We start from the raw sequence: 19752 nt of genomic DNA, 5'->3' as shown, positions 1-19752 counted from the left end.
ATCCTGGCTGCTCTTTTCATTGCCTGGTAAATAAATCCTGCTCGGCTGTCTATCAGGGATTTCTCAGTAGAAAAGAATTCTGTAAGCATCCAAGTGATATACATATTGATTCAGGATTTCGTGGTCATAAGAGTTTTGCAGTCTCCATCCTTGACATGTTAGTCAAAAACTATTTTCACTCATAGCACCCGGACCCACATAAAGATAGCAACATAATCCACTTGTTACTCCCTTCACATCTAGATAAAGTTCCATAAGGCCTCCTTCATTCCATGCTCTGTAGAAATCAAAACCCATTCCAATACTTCTGTAAATTTCTGATCCTGTGGTCATGTCTGGCCATACTTCTGTAAATGGCTTTAAATTATGGAATGCACTGTTTTCCTGTAAATGCAGTTTCTGTTCCATGCCCTGTTAACCTGGTTGTGAAACTCAGCCTCTGTTACGATCTCCTCAAGGCTCCCACCCTCATAGGACATCTACACGTCTCTAGTAGACTTTTTGAAGACCTGAGAGGGGGTGTAGATCTGAGTAGGAGTTTATATTAGTCAGAATAAGTCAGTCACTACAACAAATAAGCCCCAATTGCAATAATGTGACAACTAGAGCAAACACGCAAAAGGATGATCTCTTACTCATGTCACAGTCTGATGGAGGTTGGAAGAGGCCTGATCCACCAAGCCATTCACAGACAGAGGCTCCTCTTGTCTAGTGGTTCCAGCATCTTCTGGGGGCATGGAGTCCTCCATCTGGTCCTCTGTCACCAGCCTGCAGGAGAGGGCAGAGTAGAGAATAATGTGGGAGTTACATTAGCCAGGCCTGGAGGGGCCACCCATCCTTGCTGCCCACTTCCAATGACTAGAACTAGTGCTCTGGCTATATCTACATTCCACGCCAGGGTGGCTGGGAAATGTAGTCTAGTTTTGAACCCAGGAAGAAAAAAAATGGACCTGTAGAACACCGAATCTGTCTCTGTCAGAGGACTTATACTACAGCAACACAAACAACTTCAAATTTCATGGACAGCTCCTAATTTTTAGGGGTTCCTTGGCTTTCTCATGACTAGGGATTTTTAATGTAATGCCCAGGCTTATGCTCACTCGTTCTTCTCTCTCACTCTAGCCCTTCCATCCTCTTTTCTCTTTCCATAACCTAACGTTGCTGTTAACTCCTTTCTAAAAAGGACTTTAACTCTCTCTGTGTCTTGCCTCCCCCAGGTTCCTGAGGCTCTCAGAATCCATCTCAGTGTCTTATCAGAGAACAGACAGTGCTTCTCTAGAAAATTCTTCATAGGACATAAGTTTGAGGCCCCTCTAAAATGCTGTATGATATCTGTCTGTGCTTCTCAAACTGATGTAAGTGTATTCTTGGGAATAGGAGGCTTTATGCCTGGAAATGAACCCTCAAGATAAAAATAATCTGTTTCTAGTTCAGAACCAATTCCCCAGGGGCCTTGTCTGTGCTTCCCCCTCTTTTTGGAGAATTGTTCCCTTGCACCTTGCTGCTCTAATATATAGTCTGAATCTTCTCAGTATGTTTGTTGTGTGTGTGTGTGTATGTGTGTGTGTGTGTGTATGCACACAAATGAGCATGTACACACACATGTGTTCTTTCTCTCTTCTTTTATGGTAAAATTGAAATATGTGTCTCCAAATCCTGCTATACCCTCCACTTGCAGAGAAAAGCAGAAGAGGCAGAGAGGGAAAATGTACTGGTGTCTCAAGCCCTTGAATTATTCTTTCCCTGATCCTTTCTTGTTACATGAGTCAATAGATGCCCTTCTCTCCCTAAGCTAATTCAAATATGGTCTGTCACTTACAACCAAAACAATTCTGACTTATGTAATAAATAAACATGGTGATTTTCCTATAAAGTCATCTCTTACTACCAAATTTGTGCAACTCCTCAACATTATTTTCATTTTAAACCATATGTATAGATTATTTAAGAGAATGCCTGGCTTAACTCTGGGGCTCCAGGACGGTACACCTAAGAGGTGCTTAGGTTGGAAAGGTGGAGGAAGATTCACTATGGGTGGGAGTGACTCCCCCACGGTGAAGGTGAAGGAACTTCCGCCTAGGGACCAGTGAAATAATGAGTATTTTACACTTTCTAGGTAGATGTACTTTGGGGTGTGGGATAAGAGAAGCAGGGATGTGCAATCCAGTGGCAACATCAGAGAAGTCTGCTGAGCCATCTGGCATCAGGAGAAGTTGCCCAGCTTGCTTCCTGGAGGGTGTGATAAAATGTATAAATTTACAACATAAGGACTTTTAGAGAGACTTATGGAAAACTAAGTGCTATCTCAAACTGCTGGGAGTAAGATGTGAGTCCTCAGCTTCTTCCCCCACTACAAAAAAAGTGCCAGTTTTGAATGGAAAGGAAACACTTGTAGCTCCATTTCCTCTCAGGCACAAGCAACTCTAAAAAAAGCAGCAGAATGCAATCGTTTGCAAAGTGATGAGGAAGCAAAGCAATAGTATTAACAGAAATAGTTTGAGGCGAGGGCAAGCAAAAATTGCAAATTAGAAAATCTACTCTAGCTGGATGGAAACAACAGTTAGATCTCTCTCACTCCACGGGGCACATTCTGCTTTGTTTTCCTTTGTCCTGCAGGCGAAACTCGCATTATCTTCCAATCTAAACTTTGCCGACTTCTTGTCTCTTTTCTTTGTATACCTGGAAGTTTCTATTTGAATTCTAGCCACCTTGTTTGAGTAGATGATCAACCACAACAGGATATGGCTTTTTTTTTTTTTTAATGAGATTAGGCACAAGGTTAGACCCACAGTTAATGCGGCTGGTTACTCCACGTAAACATCTGTGCACAATTTTCATTTGTTTTCCATAGTTCTAAATTTTCACAAATAAAGGGATCTCTGAAGAGTCTGTTGTCAAATACGCCACTGACTCACTTTGCAGCTCGGCCAAATAAGCCTCTTGTTTTCCTTTTTGTAAAATAGGTGACAAATTATATAAAAATAATCAAAATGACCTGCACTCACATTGGTTAGGATCATTACATTTATCACATAAAAACTTCTGGGTTTCGGTTTCGGTTTTGATTTGGGGGGGAATCTTAAAAATAAGTTGTTAAACATGATATTTTGTTAAATATGTTAAATACATGTTTTGGTAAGTTCATAGGTTGCTTTCTGATCTCCATCAGTGGAAATGATTTCTCTATGAATATGATTACGATTAATCTAAGAGATAATGCATAACTCATGTTTTTAAAATGACTTTAGAATATTTGGTGCGGTGATTTCTGTTTGACAAACACTAGCACAAAAACACTGCATAGGTCATGTCTGTGATCTGCCACACCTGATGGCTTACTTTTATACTTCTTGTCTGTGGAAATATCCAAATGCCATGATGATATGCAGGGAGACAGTAAGGGTAAGTTGTCAGGCCCCAAGTGTCCAAAGTGTGACCTGACTGGGTTATAGAATAACCAGGTTGTTCAGTGTTCCCTGTGTACTGGTTCCCCAAACAGGCCATACATCAGAAACATTCAGAGAAGCTTAAAATGTTTTCCAATTTACTTTAGAATTCCAACACAGTAAAATTCACTTTCTGGTGTCAAGTTCTATGAGCTATGACAAATGTTTGTTACCACTACCACAACTGTGATGCAGGACAATTTTATCACCCCTCCCAAAACTCCCTTTTGCTCTTTGTACTCAAAACCTATCCCCACCCTTAAACTCTGGAAACCATTCACCTGTTCTCTGTCACTATAGTTTTGCATTTTCTAGAATGTCTTATGAATGGAATATAGTATGGAAAATGGATTCCTTCACTTTGTATACTGTACTGGAGATTCAGCCTTGTGGCTGCTTGTATCAAAAGTTTGTTTCTCTTGATTGCTGAGTACTAATCTATTGTATGGATGTATCACAGTTTGTTTATATTTCTCCAATGAGAGACATTTAGGTTATTCCCAAGTTTGGGTGACTATAAATAAAGCTGCTATAAACATTCATAGATAGCTCTTTGGGTAGATGTACATTTTCATTTCTCTTAGGTAAATACCTAGGAGTAAGATATCTGAAAAGTTTTGAAAAATGTTTCCATGTCTGCTGAATTTCAGTCTCTCGGGTATGGAGTCTTGGAATATGTACTTTAAAATTTTTCCTCAGGTATGACTTCTTAATGGATGTGGAGTGTTCTTTTGGAGTGATGAAAATGTCTTACAAATGGATACAAGTGATGGTCATACAACATTGTGACTGTACTAAATGCCATTGAATTGTACACTTCAAAATAGTTAATGGTTAATTTCATGTTATATGAATTTTATCTCAACTAAAAAGAAACTTAAAAAAAATGCTCCCCAAGTGATTCTGATTTTTGGAAGCTCTGATCTTGGGAGGTTGTATCTTGATGAGTTTCTGTGCTTGTTAGAGGTTGGTCTCAGAAGAATGAACTGGGTCTTCAACTTGTGAATCTGTAACAAACTGACTTTTCTTTAGAAAGTTTGGGGAGACTTAAAAACATTTGATAGTTAGAAAGTAGGCCTGTAGCTTTTGTGCCCTCTTGGAGGTTGCTCCTGGTTTGAGTGGACCCAGAATTCTAAGGTCACCAGAATTCTGCTGTGATCTAACCAGAGCTCCAAGGGATTAGCATGTAGCCTGGGTCCAGTTTGTTCTGGAGTGGAGCAGTGTGGCCAAGATCCTTCTTACCAGAGGCTCACCAAGGAAATTCCAGCCCTAGAGTCTATGGAAACAGTCTACAGAATAATTTTGGATGCTTGGGATTGACTAGCTATCAATTTTCATCCCTCAGGAGTTTTTACTTTTCAGTGAGGTGGGAAGCCCCATGAAACAGATGGCAGGACTCCCAGGCAGGGCCACTACTCTCCTGCCAGCACCTTCCAGTTCCCTGGCCCAGCAGCATTATCTCGCTTTTTGCCTCTGAAACAGCTTGCTTCTAGGAAAGAGGATCTTACCCCTAAGATTCTATTGGTTCCCTGAGCTAACTCCTGATTGGTCCATTTGTAGCACTTCATTTGCATAGAGCTCACTCCTGGTTGGTCCATTTCTACAAAGCCCGTTCCTTAATCAACTTTGTTACACCTTATTTGCATATGATGTTGCAAAGAGTAGACTGGCAGCCTATAAAAGCCTGTGTAAACCTACAGACGGGGTCCAGAGCTTGGAGTGTTAATTCCTCTGGGCCTGCTAGTGTAATAAACCTGAGTTCTCCAACCCTCCGAATGCTGCTTGGTCTCTCACCTGGATCCAGGTTGCTGTCACAACTGAGCTGTAACACTGAGCTGTAACACACTTTGCTGCAACACACTAGTAGAGATACAACTGCTTATGCCAACGTTTGAATAGATCAAAACTCACTGCATTGGTACAAGATACTCCACAAAGACCTTAAATTCATAACCCTGACAATGCCACAGTATGGCTAGGACTGCAGAAATGAGAAAAATTAGCCAGACATCCCTGTATCAGATAGGGTTGTGAGGTAAAGACAGCATAGGACAATAATATGGGAAACCTTAGATCTGGACTTAGCTTTAAAGACTAAAGCAGAGGCACAGATTAAAAAGGGACAGAGTACCCCTGCGTCTCAATGGTCAACCATTCCCCATTCAAATCTTCCTTCGGTCTCCGCTGCTCTAGACACTCCTATATCTTCTACTTCCTGTTTTTGTCTTTTTCATATCACTTGCACTTCTAGCCACCTTTAAAAACAGAAGATCCTCCAACATGAACACTTTCTTCTTTTGGGATTCATGTGTTCCTAGCTGCGTTGAGGATGAGGGAATAAGCCAAAGGAAGAATGACTGGGAGTAGGAGCTCAGAGTTGAGCTCTGTCCCTCTGGGTTTTCCTCAGCTGTCACCGCCACTGAGTGTAGGGAGTCCCTCTGAAAGACAGGCATCATCCCAAAGCTCTGTGCTTCACAGGGAGGGCTGTGTCCTTGAATCCAAAAGCGACAGAGTGTGATGTTCTTCTTACTAGCTCTGGAGGACCACCCCCTAGTGTCCCAGGGGAGTCTTTTCTCCCTTTTCCTTGCTCCCAGAAATAGAAGCCTCTTTGGATAGATTAGTCTCAATATCATGGAATTTTTGATGTTTGTCTTTTCTCGCCTGACCATTTTTGCCTTCTCCCCCTTAGGTTTCATGGGTTGAATCTGAAAGGGCATAAAGGCAGGCAGGATTGCACCGAAAATACAGCAGAGGTGGAGGGATGGCCCGAGGAAGGGGTTGTGTAAGATGTGGGTGAAGAAAAGCGAGGTGAGGGAACCAGGGGTGGGATCACATGGAGGTGACACTGCAGACCTGAACTGGCGAAGAAGATTCAGTGATTGAACTTCCCAACATAGGTTTCACATAGGCTTCGTGTGACCATGAACAAAAAAGAGGAACTTAGAGCCCCACCACATACACCTTGCCTCTCCCGCCTTCCCCTGCTTTCTCCAGCTGACTCAGGGCTGGGAGGATTTACTACAGACTTGGCAATGGGGATGAGGGACAACCTTGCAGGGAAGATAATTTGTTTGGCTGCCTCTTTATGTCCCTTCCTGGACTTCTTCCCCCAGAACTTCGTGCCTTTACAGACAGGCTCTTGGGGTGGAGAGCTCTGTGGCTCTCCACCTCAGCAAGACTTTGGGTGTTTGACCATTTCTGATCACATCTCTTTTCCTCGACCTTACTCTTCCTGCATCCTGTCCTCCCTTTAGGGCTAGTGTGAAATTGGATTTAAGGTGTGGTGAATGGCAGGGTCTTAACAGATTTGCCCTCTCTCTGCTTCTAGGTTATACTTTATTCTCTCCTATCTCCTGAAGAAATGAGCAGGGCAAGAGTGTGAAGACACAAAGTACGGCTGTTGGTGGGGTTTTTTTCGGGGGGAGGGTCGGGGAACATTTAGATGCATATTACTTAGGAGATCGACTTGAATGTATTTACATGTTTATATGAAAGGTCAAAATTCCAGAGTATTATATGGAAGCACAGAGTTAACATGCTTGTCCCTCCATTCACTCATCTAGCCATCCATCTATCCGGTAAATAATCATTGGTCCCTCCTACATACCTGCTACTGTGCTGCATGACAGACTCTAGTATATGCTGGGGAGAGGAGGGGAAGGGACAAAGGTGAGACTTAAGGCAGTTATTGTCAGGGATTTATCATCTGAGAGAGAATTTGAAAATTTTGGCTGGCACCCACAACGAAGATCCCTGAGGAAAAAGATACAACCGCTCCACAGGCTATAAGGGAGACCAAAAAAGCACATAATGACGTCTTGGCAAATCGTACCTAGGCACATTTCCCACAAGGCTGTGGTAAACCGGGTCCGCACCCCCGCTTGGTTGTAACAGTGGCTAGCAGGCCATGTTCTGTCATTAGTAACAGCTCTCTTTGTGGGAATAGTGGTGTAATTGTGGACAGAAGTTCATGCTGAGTTCTATTTATAGCCTCTGATGACTCATTAATATGCTACCTTAGCAAAGGCTAGCTCTAGAGCGAGCCTTCTATTACCTTGTAGTCAAAAACATTCTCACTGGAGTATTCTGATGAAGTAAAAAGCAAATTGTCTATAAAACACTCCCAGCAATTTGCACATCAGCCTTTTAATTGGTGGTAATGTTAGCCGCTCTTATATTTAGTAGTGAAAACTACAACTGTCAAAGGAACCAGCATCTCCTGGCGCTTACCAACATGTAGATTTTGTTCTAAGGAAAATAAAAATTATTCACTGATAGTTTTCTAAAGAGTTTAACCAGCAGTTGATCTGGAAAATATGTTAGCTAACCTTCAAAAGTATTTCCGTTCCCGGAAGTCTTTGTGCCCTGTGTGACTATGTCCTTTGTGACATTTCCACACATGGGACCTTCACACTCATCGCTTTGATTCCAACAGAGAAGTCGTGTTCAGGAGCAACTCTGCGCTTTGTAGAGATGTTAAGGTAAGACTCTGAAGCTGCAGTGCTTTTATCAATTCAGTCTGAAAAACAATCTCTGTGGTTAAGCATGTTAAATCCCCCTGTGCTTTCGCAGCAGCCTGGCTAAAGGTTATTACTATAAACATTGGAGGGTGAGGGGGAGAGAAAACTTAGACCAGAGCATTGTCACTGTTTGAGTTGAGGAGTTACTCATTTTCTATGCATTTTGGCCGAACCTCATAGTCAGATATTATTTTATGCTTTGTTAAAAATATAGCATATAGAATAGAATCTGAAAAAGAGCACACACACACACACACACACATCTGAATCACTTTGCTGTACACCTGAAACATTGTAAACCAACTATACTTCAATTTTTTAAAATTAAAATTAAAAAAAGGTAAAAAAATCTTGTAACAAAGACTACACAAGCCAAGTGCTAGCAAGAATTAAAGCAATTGGAACTTTCATATGTTGCTGATGGAAATGCAAAATGATGCATTCACTTTGGAAAACAATTTGGCAATTTCTTATAAAGTTAAATATACACTTAGCACATCTAACATGTAACGCCTAAGTATTTACTCAGGAGAAATGAAAACATATATCCTTGGCAGAGAGCGGTGTGTGTGGTGGAAACAGAGCATTCAAACAGAGGAAAGAGCACCTCCGAGAGCATGACAAAATGTAGGAACTGAGGACATGGAGCATGGACTGCTGCGGGAAGTGACAAGATGAGGCTGGAGACAGCCAGCACTGGGCTTGGTGGCCCCTGGTAGACTTTTGGTCTTTATCCTGAGATTGATGAGAGACTAATAAATATGTAGAGCAAGAGGGTGGTAAAATTAGATACGCCTTTTTAAAAGATTGGTCTGGCTACAGTGAAAACAGACCAGAGAGAGGCAAGGATGATAATGTGGAGGCTGTTGAATTGTCTGGGGTAGTTCACAAGGGGCTTTGGGATAGGGCTGTGGCCCTGGTTATGTTTCTTTTATCCGCAAAAACCTCTGAGATGGTTTGCACTGATGCCTTTTACATAATAATATTTCTGATAGAAACAAGAATGATGAATTGCTTGTTTTAAAATTTATTATAAAATATTCCATATATAAAAAAGAACTTACGTAACATTAAGTTAAATTATGGAAAATAGGAAGACTACGCAAAGCTGCCTCTGTATTTCAGAACTAGAACATTATCGTTATGAAAACCTTCTTTAAACCAGACACTGTGCTTAATTTTTAAGAGGGATTGAAAAGTCTCCTTGGAATGCGGTGATATCAGGACTTTCTAACAATTAGAGCTTTTAGGCAACAGAAGAGGCTGCCTCAGGAGGCCGTGGGAAGCCAAACTGCTGTCTGTGTAGGTGGAGGAAGGATTCCCAGGAGGGGAGGAAGGTTGGGTGGGTGTCTGCAAAGGAATTGGTCCTAAAATCCTCTGCCACAATGCAACAAAGAGAATAAATGTATGTTAAGAGCAAAGCTTTTCTTAAAGTTGAATGTGGAATTATAGCTACTTTTTGGATTACTCCTTTGATTTTTGGAATACATAAGATAGAACCATGTTTATACACATATTCATATATATATATATAAAAATACATGTGGCTGAACTATTTTAAGTTCTTGAGTTCCAGAAGTAGTGGATAAGGGAGTGGATGGAGTTTTTGAATAACAGAGAAAAAGCTGCAACTCCATTTTCTATCTGCAGCAGGGGGTGGCAGACTACAGTTCGTGGGCCAAATGCTGCTTATTCTTGTAATGACCCACAAGCTAAGAATGGTATTTACATTTGTCTGACTGACTGAATTTTAAAATTTGAGATAACTGTAGATTCATGTGCAGTTATAATATGTGCATGTATTACTATACAGAAAAAAATTAGAGAAATTGAATTCATCAAAATTAAAAACTTGTGCATCAAAGGACTCTATGAGAAGAGTGAAAAGGCAATCCACAGAATCAGTGAAAATATTTGCAAATCATAAATCTGATAAGTGATTAATATCCACAAGATATAAAGAATTCTTACAACTCAAAAACAAAAAAACAAACAACCTATTAAAAAATGAGCAAAGGAGTTGAATAGACTATTCTCCTTTTTAAAGAAGATATAAAGATGATCAATAAACACTTGAAAAGATGCTCAATATGAGTAATTAATAGAGAAATACAAACCAAAACCATGAGATACAACTTCATAGCCATTAGAATGGCTATCTAAAAATCAGGAAAATCCAAAAATTAGAAAGTAACGAGTGTTGTCAAGGATGTGGAGAAATTGGAACCCTTGTTGCACTGTTGGTGGCAATGTAGAATAGTGTAGCTGTTATGGAAAACATTATGGTGGCTCTTCAAAAAATTAAAAATAGAATTACCATATGAGCCAGCAATTCTACTTGTAGGTATAAGAAAAGAATGGAAAGCAGGGACTTGAACATACATTTGTACACCCACATTCATAGCAGCATCATCCACAGTATCCAAAGGTAGGAACAAGTCAAATGTCCATTGATATATGACAAGATAAACAAAATGTGGTATATACATACAATGGAATATCATTCAGCCTTAAAAAAGAATGGAATTCTGACCCATGCTACATGTGGATGAACCCTGAAAACATTATGCCAAGTGAAATAACAGACACAGAAGAACAAATATCGTATGATTCTATTTATACAACGTACCTAGAGTAGTCAAATTCATAGAGACTGAAAGGAGCTGCAGGAAAGGAGAAATGAGCAGATATTTTTTAATGGCTACTGCATTTCCTTTTGGAATGAAGAAGTTCTGGAGAGGAATAGTGGTAATGGTTGAATAACATTGTAATATATTTAATGCCACTAAATTTTAAACTTAAAAATTATTAAAATGATAAATTTTATGTTATATATATATTACCATAATAAAAAAAGAGAGATCCTGTGTACTCTCCAGTTTTCCTCAGTGGTAACATCTTACAAAACCATGCAATACAATGTACAACCAGGATATTGGTATTGATATAATCCACTGATCTTGTCCAGATTTCCCTAGTTTTACATGTACTCATTTGTGTGGTTTTTAAATTTTTAAATGATTGAAAACAATAAAATATTGTGTGATATACATGAAAATTATAGGAAATTCAAATATTAGCATTTATAAATAAAATTGGACTGGAACATAGTCATGATCATTCATTTATGTCATATTTATGTCTACTTTTGTGCTATAGTGGCAGAGTTAAGAAGTTGTGACAGAGACATATGGCCTACAAAGCATAAAATATTTACTACTTGGCCTTTACCTGGCCCAGAAAAAGTTTCCTGACCCCTGTTCTACGATCAGCTGCTCCCTCAACCTCCTTTCCCCTCAAAAAAGAAAAAAAAAAAGTAGTGAGTATAAAATAACTTAGGGCAAACTACTGGACACTATGTATAACTTTAGGTAAAAGGATCATAATGAAAATGGTAAATTGTCAGGGGTGGTATTCATATAACTTAATTTGATGCTACTGGCCTTGTTGGGAAACTTAATTGTTGCTAACATGCATACTCTTGTTGGTTTTTTTTTGTTGTTGTTGTTGTTCTTATACCTTTGGTCATTATACCAGTGGATATGCTTCTGATGCAAGTAACAGAAAAGAAAACTAAATTTAGTTTAAATAAGACCATGTCATTACCTCTCATTAAAATTTTAGAAGTAAGGAGGTTCCAGAGGTGATTAATTCAATAGCTCAAAGATGTGTCTCAAGGACCCAGGTTCTGTCCACTTTTCTGCTCTGTCATCCCCAGTTTGTTCTCAGGCTCATCCTGGCGTATCCTTAACATGGCTGCTGGAATTCAGCATGTCCTAGGGTTGGAAGATGGGAAAAGGCATGGTCCTTCTTCATGGTCCAATTACACAGATAAAAGTTCTTCCAGAGTTCTCCTAGCAGACCTGTTTCCTGAGTTGCTTTATAAGCCTTGGTGAGGGAAACAGAATACCACGATCAGCCTAGACTAATCAGGATTCATCCCTGGAATGAGGAAGAGCCCGGTGTTTCTGAGACACATGTTCAACTAATACTTGAACAAAACTGAGATTTTGTTAGCAAGGAAAAGTGTGGGGGAATGAATGTTGGGAGGCAACAAATTGTGTCAGATAGTGCCATTGTCACAGTTTGGATGTCTGCAACCTCAGTTGTGGAGTCTATGAACCAGGATGTGGGCGCTCACCGGATAACACATCTGCTGGCACCTTGATCTTGGACTTCCTGGCCTCTAGGACTGTGAGAAACAAATTTATGTTGTTTATAAGCCACCCAGTCTATGGGACTTTGTTATAGCAGCCCAGACTGACTAAGATACCATTCAACATCTCCTTCCCTTTTGAGTCTTAAAGTATTTTTGACTGTTAACTTTCCTTTCTTAGGTGACATAACTCAGTAGTCATCATCTCAATTTGTAGGTGGAAATAAAATACTTAGATCAGTCAGGTTCACGCAAAATCTCAAATTTACTCACAGCTAACTCACCCCCTCTTTTTAGGAATAGGAGAAAAAGTCTGAGAAAGGTATTTCTGACCGAAACAGAGAAAATAAATAAATGGTATCAAGGAGAGGGCTTCTAGGAGACTGAAGTTAGATGGTGGGGGATGTGACAGGAAGACAGACTGAGGGTTGCTTACATCAGAGGGGCATGTGGGACAAAAGTACATCAGAAATACAATTTGGGGGTGTTGGTGACTGCCTTCTCTTTAGACTTTGTTTCTCACTCTGACCTGAATCTGAAATTCTAAGTGATTAGAAGTTGAAATAGGAGCTATTAAATTCAGACTAGTCCAGTGGGGAGGGTTTAGCTCAAGTGGCAGAGTGAATGCTTAGCATGCACAAGGTCCTGGGTTCAATTACCAGTACCTCCATAAAAACAAAACAAAACAAATAAACAAACAAAAACCCCAACTAACTACATAAATAAACCTACTAACCTCCCCCCTACAAAAAAAAAATTCAAACTAGTTCTGACCAGAGTTAACCCCTGTCCCTGTTAAGCTTTCCACACCTTCAGGACACTCTGCACATCAGGCCCTGCCTGCGTCTTTCAGGAGGTCTAGTGTCTCCACAAAGATAGCTCAAGTCTTGAGGAGGGTACAGGGAGGATGGGCCTCCGCCTCCCACGGTCAGATCTCTTTCCTGTCTGAATTATTTCTGATGCCATTCCTAGGCCCAGAGTGCCTTCATGCTCTTTTTCAGATTCTTGAGAACCTTCTTTGAAACTTCCATTTGTATCCATCTACCCCGAGTGCATTGATTGATATCCTGAGTACAATCTGAATCTTGGTAAGTACTCTCAGAGCATTCCTTATAAGAAATGAGGGTGGGGAGAGATAGAGGGTGGGATAAATTCTGAGTGTGGCAGTGACAGGTTAGAAATAGATATGAGAAAGAATATATATGTATGTATAGGGGTGTGTGTGTGTGGATAAAACTGAATCACTACACTGTATACCAAAAACTAACACAACATTGTAAGTCAACAATACTTCAATTAAAAAAAGAACAACAACAACAACAAAAGCAGACGCCCCATAAGTGTTCCTTGAGGATTAAGTGACAGAATGCTGGGATGACGTGAGAGGCACACTTGACTCTAGGTGAGCAAGTACAAGTGTGGAGAGAGTAAGTGGGAAGCAACAAGAGGGATACTTCAGAGCTTAATATTTTACCTTCAAAACCTTTTTGTTTCCTGGTGTGGTGAGTTAAGAAATTCTGCTACAAATCCATGTGGCTATGATAAAACTATAAACAGAATGCTTTGGAAATAATGTTTCATTAATTCACATCCTTACCCTCTTGAGAAAGGATCTATAAAATGAACAGAAGAGCATGAAAATTGTGGGTTCTGTCCAGCGGAAGTCCCACCAAGATGGAATGAATTACTCGAGACTCTGGAAAGTCAAGAGAGCAAGAGGGAGTCGGGGACCAACTCCTCAAGCCTCTCAAATGCTCCCACATTCATTGTGTACAATCAAAGGAAAATCACCAACAGTTGTGTCATGGGATGTAGGCGCTTAAGGAAAGACACCATCAAGTAGAGATTATAGAATCCACAATGAGTACAAAGGCTTAATTAATCTTCAGGACAGACACGGGGAGAGGGGAACAAGGTACACTCTTCAGACAGAAGATGTTGATTACAAAACAGACTACCAGACCAGCCAGTTCCTTGTCTTGGGGTTACTGACTATCTAAAAAGCAGAAAGCATGCCCAGCGTTTATAGCTGAGGGCATAGGTTGTTGCTTTGCAACGAGAAGAGTAAATCCTAAACTATGGACCTATGCTTATGATAAACAAGCCGTGTCCTGCGTTTATAGCAAGGGACACACAATGGCTTTGCCATTGGAAGCATCCTAGGCTAAAACCTCAACTATGCAAGCGAGGCATTGTCTCTGCTTTTTACAGCAAGGAGACAGGAGTGCAGATGCACAGGCGCCTGCTAGCAAAGCACATTTGTTGTTCTTAAAGGTCACAAGTGGCTGGGGTCTGTTACAATTTATTGACCCAAACATGGGCTCCCACAGAAAATAATTAGAAATAAAAGAAGAAAGACAACATAAAATGGAGCCAGGGATGTGATTACAAAAGCACAGCATAATGATGAAGAATGGCCCAAGTGCAAATTTAACTTCAGGCTTACCAGCAACCAACTCAAAGCAGGAAGTGCAAAGTGGTTACACAGTTCACACAGTTGATAAGATGAAAAAAGGCCAGTGGCCTAAAATAAGTATATCACTCCTTAGTACTAAGACCAGGCAAATTCTTTGGCGAGTCTCCCAGAATAGGACAGTGTGAAACGCCGAACAACATGATCAACCATATCCTTAAAGAAGATTCAATGATAAGTTCTTTCAGTCCAGCAAACTCTACTTCAGGGAAAGGGTGGACAGTGGTGCTGGTGGGTTCTTTGAAATATCAGTACATGTTCATAACTTTGAAGAGCCACAAACATATTGCCAGTTTAGAAGATTTCTATATCTCAGTGAGGAAAAAACATTAACAGTCCATGTTCTGGAAGAAGGAGAAAGTCCTGCCTTTAGAGTCTTAATATCATGTTCCCTTCCTCAATCCATGGCGCAAGAGCACACACCCCCACACACTCGCACAGTCACACACTTCTCTAAATTCTCATTCCATGTCTTGGCTGAATGAGGGAAAGGTTACACTATGATATATATGTATATAATCAAATATACTATGATTGTTTTTAAAATTTAAAAGGAGCTGCCAATTAAGATTACTAGGAACTGACACTGGGCAATAAATTATAATTAAACATTATTCATTCTTATACATAGTGGAGCCAGATTTTGTGGGTCTTGAAGCTTACACAACTTTGGGTACTCTCCTTAAGGAAAAGAATGTAAAATTATGAATATAAAAAGTGGGTATGAAAAATAAATACACAGAAAAAGAAAATAAATCACAACAAATTACTGAAGTTGTGGAGATTTGAGTTCTTTCCTTCTAAGATTAGGCAATTTACCAGAAATGCTTACATAGAAGTGGTTCCTGAGGTGGAGGGTATAGTTCAGTGGTAGAGTGCAAGCTTAGCATGCATGAGGTCCTAGTTCAATCCCCAGTACCTCCTCGAAATAAATAATAAATGAAAATTTAAAAGTAAACGTAATTACCTCCCCCTCCCCAAAGAAATGCTTCTTGATTATAATCTGCTCTCCTTTTTCCACCAGCAGCTATCCCCTAGTGCTCACAGGGGCCCCTGCAAGTGAGGGGCCCTGCAGCTTAACCTTCATTAATAGAAAATCTGGTCCTCGGTTCCAATCATTAAGTCCATCATCTTTCCCTAGAAGATTAAGCTTCTCCCTTCTCTGATAATGCGAACTTTGAACTGCTATTGACAAGACTCCAAAGAACTCAATGTCTTTATTTCTTTGAAAAATTACTTCATATCCATCTGGAAAAAGTGATAACTCCAGTCTTGTTCTTTTTAAAAAGTGATCCTTTGCCCTCTCTCACAGGTCAGGCTCTAAAAATGCGTATCTTTGGCTGTCAAACGAGAATTTCCAGAGACATGTTCTGGAACCAAAGAGGAGGAATGTGGGGGAATGTGAGATCTGCTCTGCTCTGCTCTGTAAGGCAAACAGCAGGACGTCGGGAAAGTCTGGTATCTCTGAATGTATTTTCTGTACATCTGTCCTCTTTTCAAATCAATGTTACTTTTATTTCTTGGATGAAGATCTATAATCAAGTTGCCACTGATGAGCTGTGAGAATTTTGACTTCAGCTTTGTAACAAATGAATCTGAAAGCAGAAAAGCCAGACGGAAAAACAATCTCCAATCTGAAAAGTAAAAAGTAAAATTTACTTCCAGAAAAATATTGCCTATGACTAGGAGGAAAATTAAAATTATGTAAAAATGAAACCTCAGGCACTCAAGTTTTGCTGAGAGTGTTTCCTCTTGCTTTTTGTAACTTTACTCTGGGATTGAGCAGTGTCGGCATATTTGCCACACAATAGATTTCCTGTAGTAAGAGGAAAGAGTCATAGGTTGAGTTTATCTGAAGGAAGGCAAGGCCCTCTGATGATTAATACAGATTTTTCTGGAAAGTCAGCAATCCATTTAACACAGGAAGATTCCCCCTACCTGTCAGGGCGCCTGGCAGTAACTGAGCTTCTGGCGCCCTGATTCCTTCCAGGTCCCTGGAAGGTGGGCTGTGTTAGGAAACTAGGTGAGTATGAGCACTCAGGGGAGGCAGGGCTCCGAGCCAAGGCTGAAAAGCAAAGCCTGGGGCTCTCAGGGCTGACGTGGGTTTCTGCAGAAATTGGGGAAGCCTTTTAGAATTGATATCCTTGCCTAGGAGGCCACAGAGCTGCCAATGAGAACGTATCAAGCTGATCTACCAATGGGTTTCACAGGAAACTGTGAGCAGGAAAGGATGGGAAATGCACAAGAAAGGAAAAAAAGGAGAGAAAGAAAGCAGAGATAAATTCAAGCTCCAAGTATGGAGCAGAAACACAGACAGATTATTTTGAAGCATTAAACTACTATGAGCTCTCAGAAACTCAGAATTATGTCAGAGAGATCTGATCTGGATAAAAACTTAAACAATACATTCATTTTAAAAGTAAATATAAACATATTTTAAGGCCTATTCCTTAACAGTTAAGAAGTTGAGAAAACAAGTCAAAATCCTCCTGGGATTGCTTAAATGCCTAAAGGGGACAAAATTGTGATGGGGTCAATTAATTCTTCTTATCTCAATATATGCTGCCAAAATTACTTTAAGTGCTTGAAAACTGTTTCCTTCAGAAGGCTAAACATGATTTTAGCATTTTTTTCTGCAAATCATTTTTTAGAAATATATTTTAAAACAATGGCATCTTTTTATTTTATTTTTTATGGTTCATTTTTTTTGCCTTTAAAATTTTTATTTTACTTGAAGTATAATCAGTTTACAATGTTGTGTCAATTTCCAGTGTATTGCAATATGTTTCAGTCATACATATACATACATATATTCCTTTTCATATTATTTTTCATTATAGGATACAAGCTATTGCTACTGAGTATAGTTCCCTGTGCTATACTGTATAAAATTGTTTTGTTCTTATTTTTCAAAATATTGAAGATTTTTGACTACATCTTGGCAGATGAGAATTCTACCACTGAACAACCGATGGACCTTTTTGACTACGTCTTGAAATTAACCTGTACTCCTTCTTTTTAGCAGGATGCGAAAGAGTGTGGTCTTGTTCCTTGGGGAGTACATATAGCAATAAGAACAATTATTGTGGAATAATAACAATGGTTCTCCCTCTCTCTCTCTCTTTTTTTTTTTTGTATGTACGATGTAGCAGGCTCTGTACTGATCTCTTTTTTTGCATATGCTTTTTGAGATTACATTCTTTAAAACTGGTAGTCTCCACCCACTACAAAATTAAAAAAAAAATTGAAAGACATAGAGTAAGATGTATACGAAGTAAGCCTTCCTTCCCTAATCTTTCCCCTAGAGTCAAGCAAGCTCACCAGTCTCTTCTGTTTGCCTTCCAAGATATGCTGAGCATCTAAATATATATTACTTCATTTAATCCTCACTACAACCCTATGTGGTGACTACTATTTTCATCTTTATTAATAGATGAGGAAACTGAAGCACAGAACGTACTTGCCCCGAATCACAAGAAAATAGGAGAACCAGGATCAGAACTCATATCTGTTTCATCACCGCTGCACTTCCTTCCCATTCTCTTCCGTCCAGATGGCCTCAGAGCCTGGACTCTACTCTCTCTTTCCCCCACCTGCTTGTCTAAATCCTACTCACCCTTTACGGTCCTGCTCAGAATAAGAATAATAATAGCATTTATTGAACGCTGTCTATATGCCAGGCACTTACACACAAGATCTTACTTAATCCTCATGGAGCCCCACGAGGCATATGCTATTATTATCCACATGTGACAGAAGTGAAACTGAGACTTAGAAAGTCACACAGCTAGTAAGTGGCAGAGGCCAGACTCAGCCACGATGGTCTGATTAAGGCCCTTGCCTCCCAGCCCAGACCCACCCACTCCCACAAGGCCCTCCCTGACTCCCTCGCTGGCAGTGATTCCACTTCTTTCAGGAAAGCCCTAACACTTCTCATCACACACTGAGATGGCTGCTTGCAAATTGTCCTGTATTATTCTCTGACAATGTAGCCTTCTAGATTCTTCTCTTTCAATTTTTCTATCTGCTCCTGGAGAGCAGACTATTTTTAATGCTCGGTCATAATACTGAGCAAGTGCCTGGTGAGCAGTAAGTATGCAACACACAATTGGTTTATCTATCATAAAAAAAAATTTAGCTCCACCCGAGCAATTGTAAAAATCCTAATGAGGTCTTACAAAATAGAACAGGAAATGAACTGATGAGAAGCGAACTCTTTCAACTTCTGTCTGGACTTATGTCATCAGCTTATTTAACTTTTGAAAAATCAAATATATGTGCACTAGGAAAAATGAGAGGAAAAAGTCAATGTAGAGTGTGCAGTGATTCTGCCTGTGAGCGTGCACCGGGAGGCTGTGGCCTGCCTTCTCTGGTGGGTCTCCATTCCAAGGGCTTCTCAGAGGGTGAGGTACCTTCCCTCTGAATGTGGTTCTGCTCCTTCAACTGTGCTGGGCTGGGTTTTGTTGTTGTTGTTGTTTGTTTTTAAATGCAACCCGGACTCTAAATACAGGTCAACTATTTTATCAGGTGTTCAGCTGAGTACACTGAACTAGGTTCAAGTGCTAAAGGATAATCCAACTATACATCCTGCTTTTAGGGAAATTAGACAGATTTTTATTTGAGCAGACACAGTTTCTACTTTTGGAGCTTAACCACAGTTTCAGATGCTACTACACTGGACCTTGTATCTAAGGATAAAGATGATCCCTAGACAGGAAAACTTCAGATCCCATTAGTTCACATGCTAATATTGGGCAAATAAATTTGAAAACTACTTTCCACAGTGAAAAAAGATCAGTGTGTGAAATGAGGCTGTTTTGGTTTTGTATTGGTTGCCTTTTCTTTTTCCAGTGACGTTGTCTCAACTTGTAAATTAACCCTAATCACAGGCAAGGTCTTTGCTTAAGAAACTGACAGCAACACACTTGCTGATGGGTCAATATGGCATAAACTTTGAAGTAAACAGGACCTCTGCGGGGTGGAAGACTGGATTTGAATTTCTCCAAGTTTCCTCCAAAACCTCTCACTCTGTGATAATATTCCAACAGCTCTAAGTCCATTATAAAAAGATCTTCTGAATAATTTATGGCCCCTGCTTTCCTTTAACCAAGCACATAGCTGCTCTCCAGACACCGGCTTTTCTGCTCCTTTTGTAAG

General features: G+C 40.0%; 1 long non-coding RNA gene across 1 annotated transcript in view; it reads right to left on the bottom strand.

Moving 5' to 3' along the window:
- LOC116279615 (uncharacterized) overlaps window positions 1-19752 on the bottom strand; it is a 51683-nt gene that overhangs the window by 21859 nt on the left and 10072 nt on the right. The window contains exons 4-7 of the long non-coding RNA XR_004188948.2: window positions 11573-11742; window positions 10596-10698; window positions 7775-7965; window positions 636-768 (exon numbers count right to left, since the gene is read on the bottom strand). This is a non-coding gene — a long non-coding RNA (uncharacterized lncRNA). The remainder of the gene's footprint in view (window positions 1-635; window positions 769-7774; window positions 7966-10595; window positions 10699-11572; window positions 11743-19752) is intronic.

The sequence above is a fragment of the Vicugna pacos genome, chromosome 3 (genome assembly GCF_048564905.1).
Source record: "Vicugna pacos chromosome 3, VicPac4, whole genome shotgun sequence".
Lineage (NCBI taxonomy): Eukaryota > Metazoa > Chordata > Mammalia > Artiodactyla > Camelidae > Vicugna > Vicugna pacos.
The sequence above is the reverse complement of the archived record's forward strand: the minus strand, read 5'-3'. Positions and strand labels throughout refer to the sequence as shown.